General features: G+C 46.8%; 1 protein-coding gene across 2 annotated transcripts in view; it reads left to right on the top strand.

The window, feature by feature from the left end:
- Positions 1-9,345: 9,345 nt before the first annotated feature.
- The window catches only part of LOC310675978 (galactosylgalactosylxylosylprotein 3-beta-glucuronosyltransferase 1-like), a 62,621-nt gene continuing 56,731 nt past the window's right edge, over positions 9,346-15,235 (top strand). For both annotated transcript variants that reach the window (XM_083437220.1, XM_083437219.1), the window contains exon 1: positions 9,346-10,178. The gene's annotated coding sequence lies outside the window, so the exon portion shown is untranslated. The remainder of the gene's footprint in view (positions 10,179-15,235) is intronic.

Here is a 15,235-nt window from a genome sequence, read left to right as displayed (position 1 = left end):
TTCGGCTCCACAATTTTCCATTTTAGGTTGCAAGAGCTCTGGCTTGGAGTGGCTAGGAGCCCGTGTGCCCATCAGACTGCTGGACTACAGGGGAGGAGGAGGAAGAGGCAGGGGGAGGCACAGCAGAGCAGACCTGACCCTTGAGGCCATTGAGGAAGCCACTGGCAGAGCAGGAAAGGCAACAAAAAAAGAACCTTTTGAGTTTCTGGTCCATGGTCTCTCCCAGCTTCAGAGGCGCCGATACAGCTCCTTGCCAAAGACACAAGGGAACCTAGGTATGCCTCTGAGTTGGGTGGGCACATCTTTAGCACGGCAAGTGGCCAGAGTTCCATGACTGGGCAAGCAAATGGGCATTCTTCCAAGTGGGTGGGGCTGCTAGTACTAGCATCTGTGCCCTTGGAGACAAAGGTGGTGCCAGCTAGCCATTTGATTTACGGTACTTCTCAGTCACCTTCTTACAAAGGGGAGTCTCCTCACTGACAGGAGGAGGGCCCAGGGTGGCTCCACAGCAGGAGGCATCTAACTAGGGTGTGTCATGGGGTGGAATACTCCTCTGCCAACCTGCTTTGTTTGCCCCCCTCCCCGGGTCCAGCTCTCCATTTCCCAGATTCTTGGGCTCACAGCTATCTTGAGGTCCCAATTTCACCTCCCCTATCCCACTAGGACCCTTCCCAGGGTTCTTCAGCTCCAACTCATTGAGGTTCTCCCATTGGGGATCCAGCCATCCCCACCATGGTATCTCCATGAGAATCATGACACCAAGAAATGAATCACAAAATTCGGAAGAGATGCAAAATCTGAAGGATAATTACTTTCCAATCCATGTATTGGCCCGGGAAATGGAATTTGGTTGGTCCAATTAAAAATGTGGATGGGGGGGGGTGGAATCCTCTGGGCAGCCAAAAGGTATAATTGTAGGGTGCTATCCAGTGCTTTTCTTTTGTGAATGAATGAAGGAAATTTTTTGGGTGCTCTGAATTATTATTAGATAATTCAGTAATCACTTGCAGAACTTTTACAGCAACATCTGACAGCTGATGGTCGACCAGGCCCTTAAAAAAACACCTATTACTCAGAGTTTTCTATCTGAAACCACACAGCGAAAAAGAATGTGTATTTAAAAATATTTGATCCCTAATAAATTCACCCTCCTCCTTTCTCAGCCCATTCAGCCTTTTCTCATAAAACTACCCTTCCCCTCCAAATGCCTTTCCCCTCACTCACTCACTCACCCACCCAAATCTTAATCTCAGAATGCCAAAATCACATAAGACACACTTTAACTAAATTAACAGATAAATAAAAAGAGTGGAGTGAAAGAACAGAGGGGAAACCGGGTGGGGGGAGGGATGTTTTCTGAGATTCTCTGTCAGCTAATCAGAGGTAATTAGAGGCTCTACACATTGTCTGAACTCCCAGAGACACTGAAGGTATCTGACAGGGCTTCTTCAAACTCATCCACATTTGTGGGCGTTCCACAAACCTTGTGGTGGCCTGTGCATGTTGGTGACACTTTCTAAGGAACGAAAGGAGGAGTGGAGAAGAAACAGCGGCAAACTCTTCCTGCTGCTACAGCAACATATTGGCAGAGCTCCAGTCCAAAACAAGGAAGTAGAACAACTTGCAGGAGCCGCACACAGAGTAAGATGCATGATTTGCCCATCGTTTGCACCTTCTCATCTGATGAACTTGCAGTTTTTAGTTTTTATTTATTGCATTGATCTGGCAGGGCTGCGTGCCAAGTGAAATCACCCACACGCCATCCACAGCCCTTGCATCAGACACCCAGCTTTTCTTTGGTGGTTTCCCACTTTCCAAACTCTGCTCCTCCTCACACACACTTGTTGGTCTACTCCAGCCTTCAACCTACCTGAAAGGGAAGGAACCTCATGCCCCAAACCTCCTCTGTCTACCACAGCCTCTTGCTTGCTGACAACTGTCTGAATATGGGAAGAATCTGGGCTCCAAATAGCTCCCTAGTTGCTTCTTCTGCCAAAACACAGGCAGCGGCTCCCTTTGTCAAATCCAATAGTATGCAAGCATAGGTTGCTCTGAATCTCAGTAAATGCCACAATAAGTGTCACAGTAAATGCAAAAGATAAAGCCACACTTTTTTTGGGGGGGGGACCCAATTGTGTGGATGTGACAAACAGGCATGTTAAACAGATATATTTGTCATGGGGGCACTGTTATACAGTGGTTCCACTCCTTCCTCCTGGGCCCTGTTCAGAAAGTGGGGGGGGGATGAGTGTTCAGACCCCTGGGCTCTCACTTGTGGGGTGCCTTAGGGTTCTGTCCTCTCATCCATGCTTTTCAACATCTACATGCAGTCACTGGGAGGTTTGGGCTGGGTGTTCATCAATATGCAGATGATACCCAGCTCTACCTCTTTCAAATCAGAACCAGTGAAGGCAGTGAAGGTCCTGTATGAGTGTCTGGAGGCGGTTGGAGGATGGATGGCGGCTAACAGATTTAGGTTGAATCCTGACAAGACAGAAGTACTGTTTTGGGGGGACAGGAGGTGGGCAGGGGCAGAGGACTCCCTGGTCCTGAATGGGGTAACTGTGCCCCTGAAGGACCAAGTGTGCAGCCTGGGAGTCATTTTGGACTCACAGCTGTCCATGGAGGCACAAGTCAATTCAGTGTCCAGGGCAGCTGTCTTGCCAGAGTGGTGCATGCTCTAGTTATCTCTTACTTGGATTACTGCAATGTGCTCTATGTGGGGCTACCTTTGAAGGTGACCCAGAAACTACAACTAATCCAGAATGACTGGGAGCGGCTGCCGAGACCACATAACTCCGGTCTTGAAAGATCTACATTGGCTCCCAGTACGTTTCCAAGCACAATTCAAAGTGTTGGTGCTGACCTTTAAAGCCCTAAATGGCCTCAGTCCAGTACACCTGAAGGAGCGTCTCCACCCCCATCATTCTACCCAGACACTGAAGTCCAGCGCCGAGGGCCTTCTGGCAGTTCCCTCACTGCAAGAAGCCTAGTTACAGGGAACCAGGCAGAGGGCCTTCTTGGTAGTGGCACCCGCTCTTTGGAAACCCTCCCACCAGATGTCAAAGAGAACAACAACTACTACCAGACTTTTAGAAGAGATATGAAGGCAGACCTGTTTAGGGAAGCTTTTAATGTTTAACAGACCCCTGTATTTTAATATTTTGTTGGAAGCCGCCCAGAGTGGCTGGGGAAACCCAGCCAGCTGGGCAGGGTATAAATAATATTTTTTTAAAAATGGTACCAGGATTAGTTGAATTCCTCCCTTAGTGGATGTTTAGTAGCAAGGCTGTGTCATGTGCAAGATGGCCCAAGGATATAAGCAGTCAGCAGAAAATGGCATCACGCTTTTTGCTTTGCCAACTGCTAGATATCCCCTATATGTTACAGCTTTATAAATGTCATTTCGCCTATAAAATCCAGTTTGATATCTTTGACAGCGTTCTCAATCTTCCAAGCTCCCCAGAATGGCTGGTATCAAGTCAACCTTCCACAATTTGTTGTGTGTCTATGTGTGGGTGGGTGTGTACTTCTTTCCCATAAGTCAAACCCACAACATAGAAAGCCTATTTGTTCAAGGTCACAGTGAGCAGAATAAACTTAGGCCAGATTTGCCGAAAGATGCATCTCTGTGGAGAGGGCGTTCGGCAACTTAGGGGCTGCCCCAGAGAATGCCCTCTCCCAGGCCGCCCCTGCCCTGAACGTCCAAGGGTGGTTGAACAACCAATAAAGTCCCTTCTGCCAATCTTAACATCCATGGGTGTTCATTCAGATATTTTGACCCTAAGTAGTTTAGGGCTTTAAACACTAAACATACCCTCCAACATTTCTCTGATGAAAATAAAAACATCCTAAGGAACAGCGGGACATTCCAGGATCAAATCAGAAACTGGGGTGGCTTCTTTAAATCCTGGATTGCCCCTGGAAAATATGGACCCTTGGAGGGTCTGCTGACGTGAACACCTTGAATTGAGTTGAGGAACCAACTGGCAATGCAGGAGGCCAAACAGTCACTCTTGTTTAAGCAAAGAGATGTATACCTTTGGCATGCATAGCTTACATGCAGTTCAGTTTGCTGGACCATAAAGAAGGCTGATTGCCAAAGAATTTATGCTTTTGAATTATGGTGCTGAAGGAGACTCTTGAGAGTCCCATGGACTGCAAGAAGATCAAACCTATCCATTCTTAAGGAAATCAGCCCTGAGTGCTCACTGGAAGGACAGATCCTGAAGCTGAGGCACCAATACTTTGGCCATCTCATGAGAAGAGAAGACTCCCTGGAAAAGACCCTGATGTTGGGAAAGATGGAGGGCACAAGGAGAAGGGGACAACAGAGGATGAGATGGTTGGACAGTGTTCTTGAAGCTACCAGCATGAGTTTGACCAAACTGCGGGAGGCAGTGGACGACAGGAGTGCCTGGTGTGCTCTGGTCCATGGGGTCACGAAGAGTCGGACACGACTAAATGACTAAACAACAACAAGAACATGGCAGCATGGGTCAGAAATGCAGGTACTCGAGGAAGACACTCTGGCCGGTTGGATGGGTGTGAGGACAAAGAACCCTGGACCCAGGCAATATCCCACAGCCCTTTGCATTGCTTGGAAGCAGGCAAGAGGAGCAGATGGTTTTTCAGGCAGTCAGAGCGGATATATATACACTGCCGTGTCAATGATGCCTCTTTGCCAGAGCCCAGCAAAGCAAGGCCAGAGGTTAGAGGCAGGGCTCTGCCTCTCATTACACTGCCCAGCTGGGGCTAGGATTGGATGGATGAGGGTGTTGAGGAACCTTGCCCTGATGATCCTGTTGGGAGCCGCTTCCTCCAAGCATGAGTGCAAATGCAGCGGGCAGAAGGGAAGAGGGCACATTGCTGCTGGCAAGGACTAAAACCATCAGAGAAGGGACCGAGCAGAACCAAACCCTGGTTGTTCGGCAGTTCCCCTCTCTCTCTCTCTCTCTCTCTCTCTCTTTCTCCTGCCTAGAGAAATGACTGGTAAATTACACAGCAGCTTTGGGAAGCATCAACTTCTGTAGGTGTTCTCCTGCAACCAGGATTTCACAGAAATTAATTGCTCACGGCTGCCGCAGAATGCAAGGCTTGTGCTGATTAACAGCCCGACCTAACAGAAGCCGGGTCTGTAGCAAGCTCTCTCCTCAGCTACAACATTTAGTTGATTAATCCTTTAGATTAACATTCTAATTGATTAAAAACAAGCACACAACTAATCGGGGCAACCATTTTTTTTTAACCTGGTAAAAATAAAAATAAAATATTATTCCTGTGCTGTCCTCCATGAGCTCTCTTCTAACTTAACAATCAACGGAGCAGTGGGAAGGGGGTTGTTCAGAAGCACATCAGCTAGAAAGCTGCTAAAATGCTGAATAGAAGAGGGTGAGCCAATAGGCCAAACCTAGGCTCCCCTCCTTAAAAAAACCAACAAAAAAAACCCTCTAGCTTTCCACAACTGCAAGTAATTAATTTATCTGAAATCCTGATTGCAGAATGGCACCTAAATCATGTAGCAACATGTCCCTCTCATTTTAAAGGTGATAATGGCTGGCGAATGTTCTAAGAACTAAGTATGCAATTTTTATTCAGATCAATGCTGTATTCATATGCAAATTCATTCAAATTTAATCACGTAATTGGCTACAAATCACATTACTAGTCAGAGATTTCTTTAACTGGGAAGCAGTTTGCGCATTTCATATTCTGGCATGCTTGCAAACAGCTGCTTTCACCCAATGCCAGTTAGCACTGACCAAGACGCAAGGCAGGTGTGTTCAGCCTGAAGTCCTACAGTTGCTACTGGATGAGATTCCCCATCGCGGCTAACCACTGACCATGCTGCCTTAGGTTAACGGGAGTTCAGAGTCCAGCAGCCTCTGGAGAGCCAGAGATGCCCAGCCCTGAAGCAGACAAGGGGGTACTTTTAAGAAAGGGTACTGTTTAACATGGGAGTTTGGCAGTACTGCTGCTGTTTAAATTCAGTGATGGGTCTATCACCTATTTGGGCTAGGAGTGATCAGCACTCTGATCAGTTCAGTTCCGACGTGATTTCAGAACCATTCCATCTGGAAGCACCATTATTCTCTCTAGAAACAACAACTGTCTATTAATGCTGAAACAAAAGCTGATAGAAACAAAAGATTTAGGGTGCTTCCAAGTGGATGTTTATTATGGGATTGATGTTGTTCATGCATATAATTTTTTTCAGTATCCACATGACATCAATAGCAGCAAAATGGCAGCCCACATACACATACACCCCCCCCCAATTTAATTCTGTGGAAAAGTCTGATAAGATAAACAAGGGGGGGGGGGGCTGTTGTCAAAGTGATGCCTGAATGCAATATTAAGCCTCTATCTAGAAGTATCCTAATATATGCATGATGCAGCTTGTAAATTGCAAAAGGGATCTCCAGGAGTCGTGACTACAGAAGTAAAACAATAGTCTTGTGTCACCATAACACGTGAGAAAATTTATTATAAATTTGTGGACTAATAGATGCATTTAAGATGGAGAATTAAATCTTACTCTTTGTTGTGTCTGCTGCAAGAGACTAACCCTTACGAAATTAAAGGTTGCAGTGTGCATGTGTGCACAGGATTAGTATCTCGTATGAGAAAAGGGCAAGCAAAATTACCAAGAGAAAGAAGCAGCCCTCCTATAAGAAAAGGCTGCAGCATCTGAGAAAAAGTGAGTTTGAGGCAATATGACAGAAGTTCATAAAATTGTGTGAGGCATGGAGGTGAATAGGGAAGTTCTTCTCCTGCTCTTATAACACTAGAATTTATGCACGTTCAATGAAGATGAATGTTGGAAGATAAGGGACAGATTAAAAAGAAGAGCTTCTTTGCACTTAGTTGCTGGCATCCGTCTGTCTCAGGAGACAACGTGCTCCTTTGCAGGTGGAGTCAAACTGTTGGAGAGTTACAACACCTGCAGTGGCTGTAGAGACCGATATGGGAGAGACATATTTTGCTGCAGCTGGGGCATACGAAGGTGTCCAACTGAGCTGCTGCAGATGCACCAAGGCATTTCTTCTCTCTGTGCTCCTCCCAGTGGTCAATCCTTCTCTGGTCGCTGCTGTGCACATAGTTAGACAATGGAACTTCCTTCCACAGGAGGCAGTGATGGCTTTAAAAGTGAATTAGACCAATTCATGGAAGGATGAGCTAGCCATGGCTATGTTCTGCTTCCACTGTCAGTATGTCTCTGAATACCGGTTGTTAGGAATCTCAGGTGAAATTTGTTGTGCTCTTATGTTCTTATTTGAGCTTTACAGGACTCACAGTCACTCGCATTGGACCTGAATGCTTGCAAATGTGCAGAATTCATACAATTCCCCATTTCAGCAATTCTGCAATTTCAGCTCTCCTTATACCAGCCTCTCTCTCTCTTTTTTAACAAATCCCACTGGCAGGTTGCCGGCTCAGTTGCACAGGGATGTGAAAAAATGCAAAGCACACTTGAAGATCACCTAACAAGGATTAGTATAACGTTGGATTAATAACAGTGAGAGGTTTAGTCAATTGATTAATTAAATTGCATATATTTGCATATGAATAAACAATAGCTTTGGCAAAAATACTTCCTTTGTTTGTAGATAATGCAACATGTCTAAGATGGCAGGCGTCTTAGGCATGCCATTATGTGTGTGTCTATGTGAGGGGGGAAAGGCAAGGTCTCTTTTAAGACAGTATCTGCCACCTACGTTTTTGCATTCTATAAAATCCTGTATCTAACTTTTTTTTTTTGTTAAGTGCCTGATTAAAGTTGTTAAGAACTGGTGATTGAAAAGTTGACCAAATGATCCAACCATTTATTTAATGATATCCCAGCATCAATATAACTGCTAAGAGGAACACTTTAATTGGCATCCATCTGTCTCAGAAGACAGAATGGAGGAGTATGCATTTGGGAGTGAGCTCAAGCTGTCAATGGGAAACACTGGAGTTGCATCAGACGTAAGAGCCTTGAAGGATCAGACCCAAAGAACACTCTTCCACTTGCACTCCCCAACAATGGGTTTTTAGAGGCAGACTGCCTCTCATAGCAGAGGTGCCATCCTAATGAATCGCCATTGGCAGCCTTGTTCTCAATTTTCCTAGTCTTCCTTCAAAGCCATTCAAGTTGGTGGCAATCATCACATCTTATCTTAGAGATTTCCACAGTTTAACTGTGTGCTGTATTGAGAGGAGGGTTTTCTTTGGCCTGCCCTGAATCTTCCAAGGTTCGGGTTCACTGAATGACCCCAATCATGAGAGAGGGAGAAAAATATTATCTATATGCTTTCTTCACACTATGCATGCTTGTATAATCTCTATCACATCATCCCTCTTTTTTCTAAGCTGAAAAAAGCCTTTCAATTGTTGCAACCCTTCCTCACTAGGGAGCAATACATATGTCTTCAAGCTCTCTGGACAGGAGGGATGGGCGATTCTGTCAATTTCAGTTTCTCATTTTTCCAGTCTTGAGTTCAGTTCTCCACATTTTGACATCAGCTTGCAATTTTTTGTTTCAAATGCTTATGATACTCAACTGTGTTTTAGTGCAAATGTCTCCTTTTTAAAAAAAAATGTGCAGTGCTGCCTAATAAACACATTTTTGTAAGCCATTTTTTCCCTGATCCAATGCATTTTTGCATTATATGCACTTTTTTTGGACAGTTCACCCTAGTATACGCCTTTTTGTACACATTGCTTGGCAGGAGAACTGCATTGCAGAATTCAGAGAAGTGCAAATTTCAAAGGATGGTTGTGCTTTGGGCTCATGCCTTGTCTCCAAAAGTGCAAATAAGATGGACACACCTTTGAATGAGACTCAGCTTTCTCCCCTCTTCCCTCCACCCCTACTGGACACACACATCTACTAACCATGAATGGCCTACCGGTTCCTAGAGAGCACAGACCAGTATGTTGCGCCCACTCGCAGCACGTTTGTCATGGGACACGCAGGTGCAATACATACAGGTGTTCCCTTGTAAAGGGCAGAGCTGCCTTGCTAAACTCGGAGCCCTTTCAACATGGCTTTCTCCTGCATTTTCTCCTCCGCTCTTGGCACCCAGGAGGCGCAAAGCCGCTTTCTACGTATCAGGTCCCTTCCATAAGACTGCCTGTCCTGGGATCAGCGCCTGCAAGTTTCTTTGCAGCGTCCACAGTACCGCGTTGCCATCAACCTGTCAGCCCGCTCGCCGCCCCTCCCAATCTATTCCAGATTCACCCTTTCTAAAGCCGACCCGTTTGCAACCCCAAACCCCCATGAGGAAGCGCCCCTCCCTCAACACGCTTCTTTGCGCATGCCATCCGCATCATTAAACCGTGGTCATTGGGGGGGGGGGGCTGCTTTTCCACCAGCCAGCGTCTCCCCGGTCTCCTCACAGTCACAGCCCCCGTCTTTCCCCGCATGCGAGTATGTGCGTAGCTTATTCGTTTTCCAACCCGGGTTAGCGATCGTGGGAACAGAAGAACCCGGCGGCGGCCTATGGAATGAAATCGCGTAGGGGTTTCTGCTCCGGTGCACCCCCGCACCCCCTGGGGATTAAAAAGGCGGGGTGTCGGAGAAAGATGAGACAGGCTCCTCCAAGCTGCTTGCTTGCCGAGCGAGCGAGCCCTTCTGCACCAGACGGGACCAAGGCGCGCGTGCCGTTTTCCTCCCGGGTCGCCCTTCTCGCTCTCAGCCCGCTTTCCCTCCTCTTAAGGTGGCGCGCCGGGATGTGGGCCGCTGCTCGGCGTCTCCTCCGCCGAGGGGGCCTTAAAAGCAAACCCTCCTCCTCCTCCTCGCCTCCTTCCACCCAGAGCCGCAAGCTTCGAGGTGCGCTGAGCGGCGCTGCTTTGTAAGGGCGCCCGGCGAAGCTGCTGCGCTCCAGTCGGCGGGAGGCTTGGCCAGGAGGAGGCGGCGGCCCGGAGTTGGATCGCGCGCAAGACGCCGCCGCCGCCGCCGCCGCCACTGGGGCACGTGCTGCAGCCGCAGCCGGCAGACCTGTAGCCTTGCAGCCGGACGGACGCCTGCCTGCCTGCCTGCCTGCCTGCCCGCCTGCTTCCACATCCTGGAGCGGGGTGCCGCGGCCGCCTTTAAGCGCCGGGAGATCCCGCCGGAGACCCCCGCCCGGGTGATCTTGGAGATCCTCGTCGCAACTTACCCGCGAAACAAGCCGACGCATTTATTTCCTCAGGTAAAAAAAACCAAAAACCCGCATGGAGAGGACTAGATCTGTGTCATGAACAGAGAGATCTTCACCGTATTCTTCTTCTTCTTTTAAATAAATAAATAAATATTGAGTGGGTGGGCAGGAAAGTCTCTCTCTCTCTCTCTCGGGGGACAATGTTTTAAGACTAAACACCCTTGACATTGCCGACTTTCCCCCCTCTTTTTGTAAGAGAGTCCCGTCTCTACTGGACACAGTTAACTTTAAAAGGTGCTAAGCGAAGCAAACAATTGCCATGAATTTTAAGATATATAGAATGGCTCGAATAACACCCTTCTCCTTAGGTACGAATGTTTTCTCATCCTCAGCAAATTTGATGGATTTAAGAGAGATGGAGAGATGTGGGAATGTTTTTACAAGGGATGGAATAATGCATTTTTCTACATCCCTCCCATATTTAACGCTCCAGTGAAAGAATCCTAGAGGATAATATCCAATCCATTATTTAACCCTCCCATCATCTTTACCTGAAATGTCACCTGTGTTTAACTACGTTTGGAAGAAGGGGGGGAATAGATGTGCTGTTGCAAATTGCCGGTGCTCACCTAAGGATAAGAAAGCAGCGGCAGAGATGGGCATGCAAGGACCCACTGCATTCTCCAATTCCCAATCAAATCTTCCTCTTTTGTTTGGATTAAACAAAAGGAGTCGCACACAAAGGGGGGAGGGGGAGTCTCGGTACTTTAACAAAAGAGAAAAGGTTCCAGGATGTTTTTTAAAAGTCTTAACTATGACAACTTGGCAAGATACATTCATCCAAGATTCAGAAGATTGGACCACTTTTAGAACGTTAAGTGGAAGAAAATATTCTCTCTTTTTTCCCTCCTTTGCCCTTGCCGTGCTTGTTTCTATTTAGGATGCATCTTCTTCCTTTTCTAGGATGTAATTATTGTTTAGGGGAGGATGAATCTGATGAGGGTAACAGCTTCACTTTCAGTGCCACTCTAAACCACTCAGGTGCAAACAAGGTCTAATTACCCAAATGAGAGGCATGAGCTCAGCATCCTCGCTCTCTGACTTGGAAGCCATAGTCAGGTACAAGAGGGACCCTGGGCAAATTGTAGTTGCATACTGGCGAGAGGTGAGCACTCGGGGTTCGCTCGTGGGGATCGGCGTGTTCCCGTGCTGATCTGTGACATTAAAGAAATCCCACAGCAAAGCCCTTGATGAGATGCAGCTCAAATTAATCAACGTACAGAGCATGCAATGGCAGTGAAGATCTACAGTCGTGTAAGTTCTGTACCGATGTAATGCAGGAAAAGGTTTAATAGATTTGCTTTGGGCGGCAGGCGTCCCACATCTGTGCCGAGCCGAGTTTCAATGTCTGAGGATAAATGGCAGGCTACTAATATCTGAAAGGTGCTCTTGTGCCTTGGAAATCTGTATTCAAAGGGAAGTTGTGCAGGTACAACTTCTGTCATGGTGTTGCAGTGATAGATAAGCCGTATCTGCTGAATATCTCCCTGCTGCATAGATTTTAAAAGCAAGGGGAGACAGTTTTTCATCCAGATTTGATCATATGAATCTTGCCCTAAGTCCAAAGAGAAAGTGAAGGATCATATCTCCAAAGCAGGGAGATGGAGAAAGTGTAGGACTTTCGTGCTTTTTGTATAGCCTGATCTGCTTCTACAGTCCATAACAGCCTTAGCAATCTAGCATACTCTCTCACGCGCAACTATGCTTGGCTTAGAACAGGGACCATGGAGAAGAGGCCATTGCAGCCCTGGTTATATACGTGGGCTGGCTGAGGGGGGAGAAGAATTGCATTTTGATCAAGCTAACCTGAAGTGGCTATTGAAATTCAGGACCGTGATGTGCCTGGAGGAAGTTGAGGGGCTGCCAGCCTGTTTTATTTGAGGCTATTACAAAGTGATGGAAGGTGCTAGGGGACAGCTGGGGGGGGGCATGTAGAACTGAAATGGCAATCAGGATTAAGGGGAGAAGCAGAGCCAAGGAATGGGAGCCAAAGACTGGAAGAGGTAGAGGAGTAAGTAGCTTGAGAGTACCTGGCAATGGCCGATTTCACTAGACAAGAGCTCAGAAATATGGCTGCCTGGTCGCCAGTGGTGACCATAAATTTAGTTCAAGTGACCAGCGGGGAAAGCTTCCTGTATATTCTGCCACACCGTTTTTTAAAAAACCTGCCAGCAGCACAAGGAGATGGAGAAAATGCCCCTTTCAACATGGTGCCCGGCTGTCTGACTTTGCGCTGAGATACAGCGTTTGTGTCATGGGTTACAAACACATCCACTACCCGGCTCTCGTCCTGTAATATCTTCTTGCCAAGGCAGCGGATATAAGAGAGGCATGGTGTGGAGCAGGAAGCAAAAGAAGAAGAAGAAGAAGAGTAAAATCTCTCTGCCAGTTAGAAGCAGATGTTGGCTGTCATGCCCAGGCCTGATCTACAGAGCAGATGTAGACAACATGGTGCCCTCCAAGTGTGGCCAGACTCCAATTCCCATGATCTCTGACTATGCCGGCTTGGGCTGATGGAACTTGGAGACCAACTTCTGAAGGATGCCATGTTGGGCACACCTGCTATAGAGGCCATGAGTGCCTTCACGCATTACTTGTTTTGGGGCACACCTAAAAGGATAAAGTGTGAATGTGCCTAACATGGGTCTTGCTGGGTCTATGAGACGGGATTGTGATCAGGGCTTTTCTGTTGGCTCATTTCTTGCTGTGTAATGTGTGAATCGGCCTTGGGAGAAGAAGGGAGCATTACAAGTCAAGGTGGGGGATAGAAATAGAACTGCAGAAAGTATTGGAGGTGCAAGTTGTAGGCCATTGTGTAGCAGAGGGAGAGAGGAGAGGATCCTGAGAGCAAAGGATGGTTCAAGCTGAGGTTAGGACTGGGGTACCAACCTTCGAATGAGCTGAATGCACATCTCACTGTGTCTTGTGTGTAGAAAGCTTCCAAGTCCTAGCTACATACATGTACTGTGTCCTCTGGTGCAGGATCAGGAACCAGTGTCACCCCTTCAAGAGTTGCATTTGCTTCTGGAGGGATTTGCATCCAAAGTCAAACCTCTTCAAGGGACTCGAGGCAACCTGGCATTACTTGCACTGCTGTATTTAGCATGCATGTTTTTCACAGCTGCTGGGAGATAATTATTGAGATTGCAGCAGGTGGAGACAAGGGAATGTTAGTCCTGATTGGCAGTGCAGTGCCCTAAGTGTTTCCCCCCAAGTTTCCCATTGCCAGAGTGTCCTCGGATTTCACCATGTATGTTTAGGCATGAGGGGACAGCAATGTAGCCCCATGTCTTAAATATGCAATTTGTGCTTTGTGTTTTGACCTGGATAGCTCAGTCAGTACAGCATGAGACTCTTAATCTCGGGGTCATGGCTTTGAGCCCCATGTAAGGCAAAAGTTTGCTGCATTGCAGGGGTTGGACTAGATGACCCTTATGGTCCCTTCCAACTCTGATTCTATGATTTGCAGCAGTATTGCAGTCACAGTATAAACTTATGCGCGCGCACACACACACATTTATAATTTCTCCAAAAAGACTCAAGAAACTGTAATAAAAAAAAGAATAAAACAAGCACAGTCCCTGAAATACAACAATGGACATTTAAATTAAAAAGTTAGCAGTATCCAACCTGTTTAACAAACTCCAGCAGCACAAAGGTGACACGGAACTGACCCAGCAAAAATCATGCAATGAACTAAAATTCTTTTTTTTAAAAGCAGCAGCGTCTTCAGTGATCACCCAGCACAGTGTAGTGATAGGGCATGATTGACTTTGCTCAACACAAATCCCACAACACAAATCCCAACCCTTGGCTACTGAGATGGAGGGGATTGGAACAGGCCCCTAGATGATGATGGCTCATGAGGTGTAAAACGTACAGAAAATGGTGGTTCCTAAGGAATCCAAGCCCCAAGCTGTTAAGAGATTTAAAAGATTAACACCAGCACCTTCCCGTTGAACCTGGAAACGAATTGCTGATCAGCAACTAGCGTGAATTGCATAGAACTCAGATCACCTGCCGGCGTGATGCCTTTTCCCACTTGTGCAACAGGAATTTAGTAGTGACTGCCATCCTCATGCAGCTGGCGTAACTTGAATATAGGATTGGCTATGTATGTGGCACACTCTGTACCTAAACGCTGTTCATTGAGCGAGAGCTGTGAGTCCCCCTGCAGGGGGGTCAGAAGCATGCAGAGTATGATTGCCATGCTTGTCTCGCAGGAGCACCAGCAGCCTCTTAGCATCACTTTCAGTGCACTTAACTCTGCACTGAATAAAAGGCCAGTGGGAGGAGGAGGAGGGAACCCTGCAGCAATTAAAACTCTATATTGTGTGTTCTGAAAGTCTATTGATACAGAATTAAAAGCATGCTGTATGCCAGAGCCAATCAAAAGTACCAACACGCTGAATATCCATTAATGAATCATTTCCACTTTTTGAGCAACGCTTGCCCAGAGAAGTGTGATATTCTAGGTGCTTTTAGAGAGAGCATTGCTGAAGGGCGGCAGGAATAGGCAGCCACCTTTGATGTAAGGGGAAGCAGCATATCATGTTTGCACAAATATGTCACATAGGGTGGACATGACGGACATTGGAGCAAGAGGAGAAGGGGTGCTGAATTTTGCATGCAGCGAGTCTGTTTGGAAGAGTGATGCGCTGTAAATCCCATGGCATTTGTGTAACGTAAGTGGCAGAACTGTGATCTCATTCAGGTCTCTCCCAAGGCCAAACTTGGTTGGTGCCCGTAGCATACACAAGTGTGCACAGACACACATGAGGAATATGTTACAGGGCTGATGTAATATGATTGTTATGTGCTTCAAATGCATTCTATCAGTGCTACACGTTATTAATGAACTCACTTCACTTTGGCTAATGCAAACTATTCCATCTTCACCACCAGAATCAGAAAATGCATTGAAATTCATGAAATGTTGTGTCGCAGCGGAGAAACAGAAGCAAGTGTTCTTCATGTTGACTTTGGCAATAATTATTTGTACTAGATTTTGGAAAGTCCTGGCAAGATAGAGTTAAAAAGGAGGGGGC

The sequence above is a fragment of the Podarcis tiliguerta genome, assembly GCF_965153285.1.
Source record: "Podarcis tiliguerta genome assembly, chromosome: 4".
NCBI lineage: Eukaryota > Metazoa > Chordata > Lepidosauria > Squamata > Lacertidae > Podarcis > Podarcis tiliguerta.
Note: the sequence above shows the minus strand (reverse complement) of the source record. Positions and strands in the feature narration are given on the sequence as shown.